Source organism: Miscanthus floridulus, chromosome 16 (genome assembly GCF_019320115.1).
Source record: "Miscanthus floridulus cultivar M001 chromosome 16, ASM1932011v1, whole genome shotgun sequence".
Lineage (NCBI taxonomy): Eukaryota > Viridiplantae > Streptophyta > Magnoliopsida > Poales > Poaceae > Miscanthus > Miscanthus floridulus.
Genome location: NC_089595.1, coordinates 56,961,620 through 56,974,317, shown reverse-complemented (window position 1 = coordinate 56,974,317; position 12,698 = coordinate 56,961,620).

The window sequence follows — 12,698 nt, the reverse complement described above, 5'->3', positions numbered from 1 at the left end:
CAAAGAGCCCACGATCGCGCATCCTACGAAAGCTATCGTCATATGGAATATGATACTGCCCACGGCCCTCTGGGTTTGAAGCAGTTTACTCCGCACCTTCGCCAAGTCATATGGCCCAAAAACTTCAAGCTCGAAAAACTTCAGAAGTATGACGACAAGGAGAACCCCGAATTATGGGTCATGCTCTATGAAACTGCGTGCAGATTAGCCATGGCTGACGAGCATGTCATGTCGAACTACTTCCCAGTCGCTGTTGGCCATGTAGGTCACCAATGGCTGGTTAGCTTGCCGGTGAACTACTTTGATTCTTGGCAAGAGCTCAAGCAAGCCTTCATCGACAACTTCATTGCTACTTGCGAGCAACCCGACAACAAATATGATCTGCAGCGGATTTGAGATCGGAAAGATGAGCCACTGCGCGAGTACATCCGGCGTTTCCTAGAGATGTGCATCAAGGTCCCATCAATCTCTGACAACGAGGCAATCGAGGTTTTCATCACTGGCCTCCGCTTCCACGACGCCCTAAGGGACAAGCTCCTCCGCAAGAGACCTGAATCAGTCACAGCGCTCCTGGCCACTGCTAAGAAATATGCGGACGCCGACGACGCTAAAAAGGTAATTATCGAAGAAGCAGCAAGAGTTCCACGCTCCGACCACCCGCCACACCGTGACAACTACCGCGGCAACCGTGGTTGGAATGACAATTTTGACCGCCGCAACCAGCGCAATGACTCCCGTGACCACCGCGACCAACGTAATCAGCGGCGTAACCGCCGTGACGATTACAGGGGCAAGCGTGCTTGGGAAGATGACGACGAGGTCAACACCATTAAAAAAGGTGGCGGACGTCGTAACTATGAAGAAGACTATGCCCAAGCATTGAAAGGCCCCTGCCAGCTCCATCCCAAGTCAAACCATACCATGGAGAATTGTCGCGTTCTCAAGTCTATCTACATGCATCAACAGGCTCTGGATACATTCGACAAGCCATACGACGCAGGGGAACCGTGCAACGAGGACAACGATGATGAAGACGTAGATCCCCATCACAAGTACGTCAAGCCAACCGATCGTGTGCACACCATCATTGGAGGCAAAGTGTCCATCGAGACCAAACGAGAATGCAAGCTGCTCGCCCATGCTTGCTTGAACGTGGCCAACACCGACAACCTCATCACCGATCCATGGCTCCCTCCTTGGTCTCACCGCGAGATCTCCTTCAGCAAAAAGGACCAATGGGCCATAATATCTAAACCAGGACATTTTCCCCTGGTCCTCGATCCTTGTATCAACAAGGTTTAGTTCGACAGAGTGCTGATTGACGGTGGTAGCTCCATCGATATACTATTCAAGAACAGTCTGCCAACCCTGAAGATAACCCAGGCGGATCTCAAGCCATACGAGGCACAGTTCTGGGGTGTTCTCCCCGGACAGAGCTCTACACCTCTTGGGCAGATCACGCTACCTGTGCAGTTTGGGACCCCGGACCACTTCCGCACTGACTACGTTAACTTCGTGGTCGCTGACTTCGATGGCACCTACCATGCTATCCATGGTCGACCATCGCTCACCAAGTTCATGACCATACCTCATTACAGGTATTTGGTGCTCAAGATGCTTGCCGAGAATGAAGTTCTAACTCTCAAGGGCAACGTATACACAGCTTATACCTGCGAGGACGACAGCTTCAAAATAGCAGAGGCTCACGACCTCTCTATTCACATGGCTGAGACCATGCTCGACGCTAAGAAGACCTCAGCCGACCACCTAGAGATCCTAGAGCTCGAGGCTCCATGCAAGAACATCAAGTCCAAGGAGCACAAGGTGATCTAGCTGGTCGACGGTGATCCTAGCAAAATGGCCCTTATCGGGGCCAACCTGGATCCCAAATAGGAAGACGCGCTCGTTAGGTTCTTGAGGAGCAACGTGGATGTGTTCGCATGGAAACCTGCTGACATGCCCAGTGTACCTCAGAACTTGATCGAGCACTCCTTGAATGTCAACGGCAAGGCCAAACCTATCAAGCAGAAGCTACGACGGTTCGCTCGCGACAAGAAGGAGGCAATTAGGGTAGAAGTTACATAGCTTTTGGCAACCGGATTTATCAAAGAAGTGTATCATCCGGAGTGGTTAGCCAACCCAGTTCTTGTACGCAAAAAGAATAATGAATGGAGAATGTGCGTTGATTACACTGATCTCAACAAACACTGCCCTAAGGACCCCTTTGGCTTACCTCGCATAGATGAGGTCGTAGATTCAACCACTGGTTGCGAGCTGCTTTCCTTTCTCGATTGCTACTCTGGTTATCACCAGATCGCTCTAAAAAAGGACGACCAGATCAAGACGTCTTTCATCACGCCTTTCGGCGCCTACTGCTACATGACCATGTCGTTCGGGCTCAAGAACGCCGGGGCTACCTATCAACGCGCCATACAGGCCTGCCTCAAAGATGAGATAAAAGATGACCTCATTGAGGCTTATGTTGATGATGTAGTTGTCAAGACCAAGGAAGCACATACCCTTGTTGACGACCTAGCATGCACCTTTGCAGCCCTTAATACATTCCAATGGAAGTTAAACCCAAAGAAGTGCATCTTTGGTGTTCCTTCTGGTATACTGCTTGGCAACGTCGTCAGTCACGATGGCATATGACCTAACCTAGAGAAAGTCAAAGCTGTCTTAGACATGAAGCCGCCCAAAAAGGTGAAGGATGTCCAGAAGCTTACCGGATGCATGGCTGCTCTTAGTTGTTTCATATCAAGATTAGGAGAAAAAGGACTACCGTTTCTCAAGCTGCTCAAAGCATCCGAGAAGTTTGAGTGGTCGGAGGAAGCAGATGCTGCCTTCGCATAGCTGAAACAATACCTTACATCACCTCTGGCCCTCACTGCTCCCAGAGAAGATGAAACTCTCCTCCTTTACATTGCGGCAACTAATCGGGTGGTCTCCACTGCCATGGTGGTCGAGCGCGATGAGCCTGGCCACGCCTACAAGGTACAACGACCAATCTATTTCATCAGTGAGGTACTCAATGAATCCAAGACCAGGTACCCATAGATTTAGAAACTGATCTATGCCATACTGATAACATCCCGAAAGTTGAAACATTACTTCGACGGATATCGTGTGGTGGTCATGACCGAGTACCCTCTGGGAGACATTATTCGTAACAAGGATGCAAACGGGCGCATTGTCAAATGGGCAATGGAGCTATGCCCTTTCTCTTTGGAATTTGCAAGCCGTACTACAATCAAGTCTCAGGCGCTCGTCGATTTCATCGTCGAGTGGACAAACTTAAGTACACCTGCTTCTCAGGGGCCCGATGAGTATTGGAAGATGTACTTCGATGGCTCTCTCAACATCGATGGTGCAGGAGCAGGAGTCCTTTTCGTGTCACCATCCAAGGAGCAGCTCTGGTACGTCCTTAGGATTTATTTCCCAGCATCGAATAATGCTGCCGAGTACGAAGCATGCCTACATGGTTTGCGCATTGCGGTCGAGCTCAGTGTCAAACGTCTCTATGTTTACGGAGACTCGGCTCTAGTCATCAACCAACTCAACAAGGACTGGGACACGACCAGTGAAAAGATGGATGCATACTGTAAATCAATCAGAAAGCTAGAAGGCAAGTTCTACGGCATCGAGTACGCACACATGGTCCGAGACAAAAATCAAGCAGTAGATGCGCTGTCAAAGTTAAGATCATCCCGAGCCAAAGTCCCACATGGTGTATTCATTCAAGACCTGCTCACGCCTTCCATCGAAGAGGAAGACCCCACGGTCGACAAGCTTCCAGACCAGCTATTGGTGGCTACGGTTCCGGCGTCAAGCACCACCGAGCCACCTCCGACCACCAATGAGCTTGACTGGAGAGTACGTTTCATCAAGTACCTAACGGATGGCAGCGCTTACACTGATCGGACAGAAAACGAACGCCTGATGCATCACAGTAAGCAATACCTGCTCGTCGATGGCAAATTATGGCGCAAGAACGCAAAGGAGGAAATCTTGATGAAGTGTATAACCCAGGAGGATGGAAAACATCTCCTAGACCAAATCCACTCTAGCTCCTACGGCAACCATGCGGCCTCGAGAACGCTGGTTGGTAAGGCTTTCCGAGCAGGGTTCTATTGGCCATCAGCTGTAGCCGATGCAAAGAAGCTAGTCCGCCATTGTGAGGGTTGTCAGTTCTTTGCCAAGAGAATCCACGTCCCAGCACATGAGATCCAGACAATACTAGCCTCTTGGCCCTTCGCATGCTGGGGACTGGATATGATCGGGCCCTTCAAACCGGCTCCCGAGAAATTTACATGTGTCTTCGTGCTGATCGATAAATTTTCTAAGTGGATAGAGTACATGCCTCTGGTACAGGCATCTTCAGAAAAGGCTATCACGTTCATCGACCAGGTCATCCACCGCTTCAGCATACCCAACAACATCATCACTGATCTGGGTACTCAATTCACCGGGAACACTTTTTGGGACTTCTACGATGAAAGGAGCATAGTAGTAAAATACGTCTCGGTGGCGCACCCTAGAGCTAATGGACAGGTCGAGCGGGCAAATGGTATGATCTTGGACGCACTTAAGAAAGAGGATGTACAGAGAAAATGACAAGGCTCCCAGAAGATGGCTCAAAGAGTTACCAGCCGTGGTCTGGGGCCCTCAGAACCTAGCCCAGTCGCAATACCGGCGTATCACCATACTTTATGGTTTACGGCGCTGAGGCAGTGCTCCTAGCAGATATAGCCTTCAGATCAGCACGGGTAGAGAACTTCGACAAAGACAAGGCCAATGAAGCGCGGGAACTAGAAGTGAATAGTGCAAAAGAGAAGCAGCTCGATTCTTGCGTACGTACAGCCAAATACCTTGTCGTTTTGCACAGGTACTACAACAAGAATGTTAAGGAGCGGTTCTTCGTGGTTGGGGACCTGGTCCTGAAGTGGAAGATGAATCAGGCTGGTGTCCACAAACTCGCAACTCCATGGGAAGGGCCCTTCATGATCAAGGAAGTCACACGACCAACGTCTTATAGGTTAGCTCACCTGGACAGTACGGATGTACCCAATTCATGGCACATCGACAAGCTTAGGCGTTTCTATGCTTAACTACTAAGATATGTACTCCTCTTGTACTTTCGATTTAATTCAATAAAGCTATTATGATTTATCCGACCACTCTAATTTGTCACCTTGAAGTTTATTGCTATCCTAACTCAACCAGTTAAAACCGACCACCATTCCTTCTCGGGTTTTTGGAGCAGGCTCTATCTCTGGTTCCTCCCAATGCGTGCATGGGATCTGCTCTCTACGCTATGGTTGATCGGCAGGTTCCCTCTGGTTTGACTTGTCTGCGTCTACATGTGCACAGGCTACGCACCTCACACTCCGACCACAGGACAAACCAGGGCCACACAAACCTGTCAGGATGACGTGTCGACTAAACTGATACAACTAAACAGAACGCTAACATGTTCTCACTTAGTTACACCAACACAAGATTCAAGCTTAAATACGTTTTCAACAAAATAAACAAGCTTATGCTGATATACAGTTACGTTATTACAAGCTTTCCTGAAAAGGTCTAAGTTTACAATAACACAACTACATCTTCTTCTACAGCTATAACCTATACTATTGGCTGGTCGGGTCACGCGGCACCTGCTGCTCGCTGGGCCTGGCATCATGCTCGAGTCCTGTGGACTCTTGCACTGGTCGAGCTGAAGAAGATGGCCCCGCCGATGCCTGGCTGGTCGAGACCGCAGGCTTCGCTGGTTGGCTCAAAACTGATGGCGTTTCCAGCTAACATGTTGATGGCGTACCCTGTATAGGTGCTGTCCCACCTCCACATAGGTTAAGGTCGCCAATTATTTTTGCCGACAAGTCCAGCTAGGTCATTCAAAGCTCCTCAGCCTTGTCTGGATCTACCTCCTTCGGGTATCCAGCCTCTAGGTGCTTGAGATCGATCAAGGGGTAGTGAGCACGTACCATGCTTAGCACATGTGCGCCTATGTACTCACCCGCCTCCTTCACGAACTCTTGGAACCATGCCCATGCCTTTCGGCATCTATCGACCAGTCCGAGCTATGGCGTCCTTGGCACGTCCTCCGTAAGCGCTGGGTCGATAAGGTTGAGGACCGGCAAAATGCCCGTTGCCACATCCTGGCACTGGTTTTTCCATGTGTTCCGATCCTCGGTGATCTCTTGGCATCGCGCCTTCCAGCCATCACGATCTTTCATCACGGCTTCCAGATGCTTCTTGGCATTGACTTTTAAAACTGCAAACCGCACAAGACATTAAAACGTCATACCACGACAAGATAAGGTGGGAAACAAAAGTGAGCAAAGGGGTCTAAAACACTTACTTTTCAGTTCCTCTTTCATCATGGTCATGTGGTCCCGGAGTTGCGACTGGTCGTGTGCTAGTTTCTTGTTGTCCTCCTTCAGGAGATCACACTCTACGACCGCACGACTATTCTCCTCTCGAAGATGGACTACTTCGGCTTCTAAGCCTGCACTACGGCTGTTACTACCAACAACGCAACAACACTTGTCATGCAATCGTTGTGATAAAGTAACTACTTACTTGTTTTTTCCTGCTCTTTGTTACTGAGCTGGACGACCAGGTTCTGGTTCTACGCCTCTTGCTCCGTCCTCTCATGGTTGGCGGCTTCAAGTTGGTGGCGCAAGCGTTCCACTTCGGCCGCCAGTTCTTTATTGCTTGCTATAATCCCCTCAATCTAGTCGAAGCATTTCTTGCGGTACCTTGTGGTCTTCATTAAGTCCTGCATGCAAAAAGCTAAGTAAGACAGTATGACTAGATGGCAAGGTCAGGTGGTCAAGCAAAGCATACATGGACTTCCGTCACCAGTTGTTTCGCCGCCTGTTCAACTTTCATGGTCTCTTCGACCTCTGGGATTTCCTCATGAACAACCCATTGGTCATTCCACCAGCGCGACACATATACATGTTGTCGCCTATCCTGTGGACGGCCCAGGACCTCTTCTACTTTGTCCTCTTTGGCCTCTTCTTCAGGTACCGGTGCTGGTCCGGAGTTGGCAGCTTCTACAATAACTATGGCCTTCCCACGGGCTGCAGCATCGACAAGCGTGCTCTGTGCTCTCGACTTCGGCTGCCGCTCCTCGGTCTGACCCGTTACCCCTGGTGCTGAGGTGTCGCCCTTCACAGGGTTGGTGCTCAGAGCACTTGTACTTGGCTCGGCTCTCCTCTCAACCACCTGCTTGGGGACTGTTGTCTGGTCGCTTGTCTGCTGAGGCTCCGGCGGACTTTCTGCTATGGTTTCCTCCATGGCCGACTGCTGGGCAGTCTTCTCTAATATTGCTGGTGGAGCCACGCCGCTCCCGGCTAGTTAGTCCAGATTTTCGGTGGACGCCGACCTAATATATCCGAGATAAGTTCAGAAGGCAATAGTAATCAATATAAATTGTAAGCTTACATCAAGGTTATAAATACTTACATGTTGGAAGCGCGAAATGATGTGGCAAAGGCACGTCTCTTCGGCCGTGCTTGCTCCACGTGCTCTGCGGGTGACACCTGGTCTTCCTCTACGACCAGCACCGACGCTGGGGCTTGGTGCTCAACCCCTCCAGCGCTTGTCCTCGACACTATAGTGGTATGCGATGCGGGTCCCACTAGCACGGAGGAGCCACCTTGCTCCGTTGACTCCAGTTGCCTCCTCTTTTGAGGGACGAGTCGAAAGATGTCTGCATCCTCTGTTTCATCGTCTGACAGTGTAAAGATCACCTGACGACGCTTGCTGGCCGCTGGCCGCTTACCAGTAGCTTTGGCCGCTGCCTCCTCCCCATCTCCGAGCACAGCCCAGTCGATGTCTTTGATCCCGGTGCTAGTCTGGGCGGTTGGGCCGGCAACTTGCGGCCAATCTACACCAGGGGGTGGAGACACGAACACTGTTGCTCTATCCCGACCATTAATCTGGGAAACACAAGGGAGATAACACAGTAAGTTTCTATTACAACATAAAACTACGGGTACAGGGCAGGATGATTTACCTTTGGGGGAGGTCGGGCGAGCTTGAAAGCGTGCTCGATGTCGCTCAATCTAACATAATTTGGATCAGCTAAGTTAAATAGCTCTCCAATTCTGGCTCTGACTTCGATCTTGTTAAGTGCCTCTTGCCTTGTCCTCATTGGGTCTGCGCTACCTTGGTACTCGTAGCTGGGGTGTACCCTCCTCTAGCAGGGCTGGATCCTTCGGCTGATGAAGTTCCTGACCACGCTTAGACCATCCAGTTTCTTCCACGGGATCATCCCAAGTAGTTCTGGGATATGTTCCAGGTGCTCGGGCTTCTCCGACCAGCTGGTCCTCTTCTCCGGAATGAACCCCACGTCGCACAGTGTGATCGTGTTCGGCTCTTCGCGGATGTAGAACCACTTCTTGTACCAGTCATCAAGCGATGTCACGACATGTGAACTCGCTGTTGTCGATCAGGGACTTAGAAATATTTTTGAGAGGCCAAAACAGCACTGCATTCAGACTTGAAGCCACTGTTGGAGCCATGTAGGAGTTGAATCCGGGCTTAGTCCAAAAATAAAGTTTGTTCTACTCCACTCAAACTCCAACTTTTATTTAAGCTCCAACTCCATGAAAATATTCCAAACAGTTGGTCAATACAGGGCAAAACCATACCATGAAAAAGACAATTTTAGCCATTCCCACACTTAGAAGCATTTTCTTGACATTGGCTCCACACGGAACCTTCATGACTTTTGTTCATGAGTTAAATTAGAGTTGTTTCAGCAAGGTTGCAAGGTTTGGTCGACATCCCATGTTTTCATTTGCTAAATGAAGTAATTTCAGCAAAAATGTAACTTATCATTTCATGTGACTTTTTAGCTCCAATCTTCATGAAATTTTCCCTCAGATGCCAACCGATGGAAAACTACATAATGTTCCATTTGTGCAATTCTCTTTCTCAAATGATAACATTGTATTATCTAAGTCCGTTGAGGGAGCGATGAATGTGATAGCTAACTCTGTTGACTCAGCGATTTTGATGATCACTATTTGAGGGAATCCTCGCATCCAAGCGGCAACAGTTATCTGGGTTGAATCTAATGCAACCTCTTGGGTAAAAACACATGGTAGGTACCAAAGGACAAGTCTGCCATGGAAATCATTGCTAAAGAAGGATGATGATGAGGTCTGGAGGAGAACAAAGGTTGCAAGTATTCACTAACTGGAGAAACAGTACAACACCAAGATTGAGTATAATTCTCCTTCATGGTGTTGTTGCACAGTAAGTTGGGTTGACTTGCACTGTAGCAAAATTAGCCTGGTTGGACAACTTTTGACTTTGAGGCTTCTTTCTAACTGTTGATCAACAACTCAAAATCATAAACTAAAACATGTTGTTTGACACTTTTCAAATTGTTTTCGACTCACAATGGCACAATTGGACTTGTAGAATACCTTGACCACTCAAACATTGTTGATATGTGAGGGCACAAGCAAGGCACAAAGGGGTGAGAGTCTTCTCTAGGGCATCTAAAGTATTATCTAATGGCAAAACATTGACTATGTTGCAAATCTTGGCATCAATTACAAACATAACATTTCTAATGTGAGGGATGATAGCCGTCAATAGAGAAATCACAGATTCTGTACACCTTGGTTTTCAGTTCATATCTAACCAACTATGGCTCCATTGTTCATAAATTTTGGTAGTCATATAGACCCATAAGTCCTCTAACTACTAACCAAAATTCAGCTCAAACGGACACCATTTGACTATCCAAACAAATCATCTACCAAAATTGCTTTGTTCTGAAATTTTGTGACTGATCTGACAAAACATCTTTCAAATCTTATGCTTTACTCAATCAATCCTCAAACCATCTTAATACATTGGGGTACCCTAAGCGAGGAATGAGATCACCAAGTTTGGTGTGAATTCAACCATGTTGGGGATACTAATCACTGGCTTGAAGATAACCGGTTTAGTGCCATGAAATCTGGAGAGATTTCCTGCTCTTCTTTTCCTTTACTTCACACGTTGTGGAGTGTGTTCTACGCTCTCTAACTCTTTTTATGACAGCGGTAGCTTTCTTGCTGAGGATGGAGGCTAGGGTTTTACTCACATGCTTCTTAGGGAACAACTTCAACAGTTGAGTTAGACACCAACTTGACGATGCACAAGCATTGGACTTGTGGGCTATTTTTGCAGGGCACAATGCATACTCCGCATGAAGGGGTAGTCCTACAAACATAATGGATGGTTTCTAACTACCTTTCTGTGCTTCATCTAATAGAGTCCTAATCACATCCTTTGGTAGAAAAATATACATAATGATGCTAACCGAACTAGGGACATGTTTTCTCTATCTCTTTACTTAGCTGATACAACATATTGTACTATCTGTGTGATTGTCCAAGATGGAATTGACTTGATAGCATAGGGTTGGAAGAAGAAAGCAGCGCTTGCATTGCTGACCAGCTTTGTTGTTTCTTCGCTTAACATTGTTCTATGAGACATAGCCTTCGGAGCTACTAAAGAGTTATTACCTAGCTGTAACTTAACTTTCCTATTAGTTACTAATTAGTTGTCTCTCAACATTTAAAAGCTCCAAAACTTCCTAGTTCACAGCAACAATTGTAGTTGATGCGTATTTGGATAGTCAATATCAAGGTTAGCAGAAAAGGGTCACATCAAAAAGGTTGGCTAATCATCTTGCACATAAGGTCAAGGCTGAGATAGAAAGCTCATAAGCACCAGGTAACCTATTATAGGAAATAATATCCTGGTCCATTTATCATCCGACTGATAACTTGTCCAACTTTAAATATTGTGTAGCCTTATGAACCAACGGGGATGACTTAAGTTGCTCACTAGATGACCAACATCATTACAGGGATAGTCAAGTAGAGTCACTTGTCTACCACCTCTTGCAGACTATTAATGTTTATGTTAGTGACTAGTTCTTCAAAGGTTATCCTTTGGATGACTTCAGAAGGAAGTCCTATTGCATCTGGTTTGACATACAAATCTTCTAACAAGATAAGGAGAGATGACCAAAGAAGAGCCCATGTGAAAATAACATATCAGTGTAGTTCTACAATGGATCATGACTAGGAACCTCGATACCAGCACGTGCTGAGCAGCACAACCTTTTGTGCGTGCCTAGAGGAGGCTCCTGATTTCATCACGGCACTGTAGAATGCTAATTGTAACACCATTACTGAACATACACCAATGAGAAATTTCAAGTGGCATAGATTGGGTTGCATAGGAGCAAGCACCATGTGAAAGAAAGATAGCAAGCAAAGGTAGTCTTAAGGTTAGGAGTCAACAAGGGGTGGTCCAAGGTAAAGACATGGCACAAGAGAAACATAGATTAGCTAACGAAGACAACTGAGCATGAGACTCTAGCTTCATTTTCATGCATGCCTTGCATCCACCAAGGGATCTACCAAATAAAGATTAACATGAGATTTGGTCTTGCTGAGCAGTAACATGAGATCAAGACTGATAAACATCCAGAGACTTGAAAGGGTTGGAGACAAAACAAATGAGATTCAAGGGACAGAGCCAATACACTGACTAGGGATTGAGTTGATAGAGCAATGACATAATCTAATAGGTAAAGGTTCCAAAGCCAGGGTAGATAGAGATTAACGTTGCACCAGACCATCTGTAGGAGAAGGAGCAATGAGGTGTGACAAGGATTTTTTAGTAGGGTCCTCCCACACAGGAGTGAGACAAGCATGACACATGCAAGCATTCAAGGGAACTAAGCTTGGAAAATCTACTTGGAGACAACCATGAGATTAACGTTACCTGAGTGCTCTTCCTGGTTAAGGCTCTTCAACACCCGTATGCTCACCATGGACAAAAGAGGTAACGATTATGATACTACCAAGGTAACAAAGCATCCACACATACATCATGGTCTTAAGCAAGCATTTGAGAAACTCAATCAAATTAGCTTAAGCAACTAATACTAAGCACAAAGCTCGCACATAACAAGCAGTCACCTACTGTAACACAACTACACATAACATGCAAAACATGGTGGCAAGGTATTGTTATCTTTCATTTCCTTTTTCTAAGTAGGTCTATATCTCTTAAAAATGAATTTTACTTACATTTAGCAAATTAGTTTTCGGTCATGCAGAACATGACCATATGGTTACCACAAGTTATCCAATAATAGAACAAGGGTGAGAGAAGCATGTTTATGCACAAGCAACAATCATGATGTATGCTCGTCATATTTGTCCTCACGAAATTACCAGCCTAAGGTGGCAATCACATTCTATGTCGGTGGCATAACACGTAGTCTCTCGATATATAGCGAGTCGTCAACTACATTCAATCTACACATTCGTGGTTAGCGTAGCTGTAGAAGGATTTTATTTTAGCCCAACCCCACAAGTATATATGCAGAAATGAAAGTCTGGGCTCTAGGTTGCAAGCTAAATACTTCTATATATATACCCATATATGTATACTTCCGTATCAAAGCTACCTCAAAGTAAATACGTCTATACATACATATAGAAGGTGCATATATAGCCGTACCAAAGCTAACCCACAATTAAATACTTCCGTATATATATGAGATATATATACTTAAGTATCAAAACTACCTCTCCCCTTTGTCCGCACGCTCACATCTTGCGGTCATGCCACTCACCATCTTACCTGGGCGTAGAGGTATA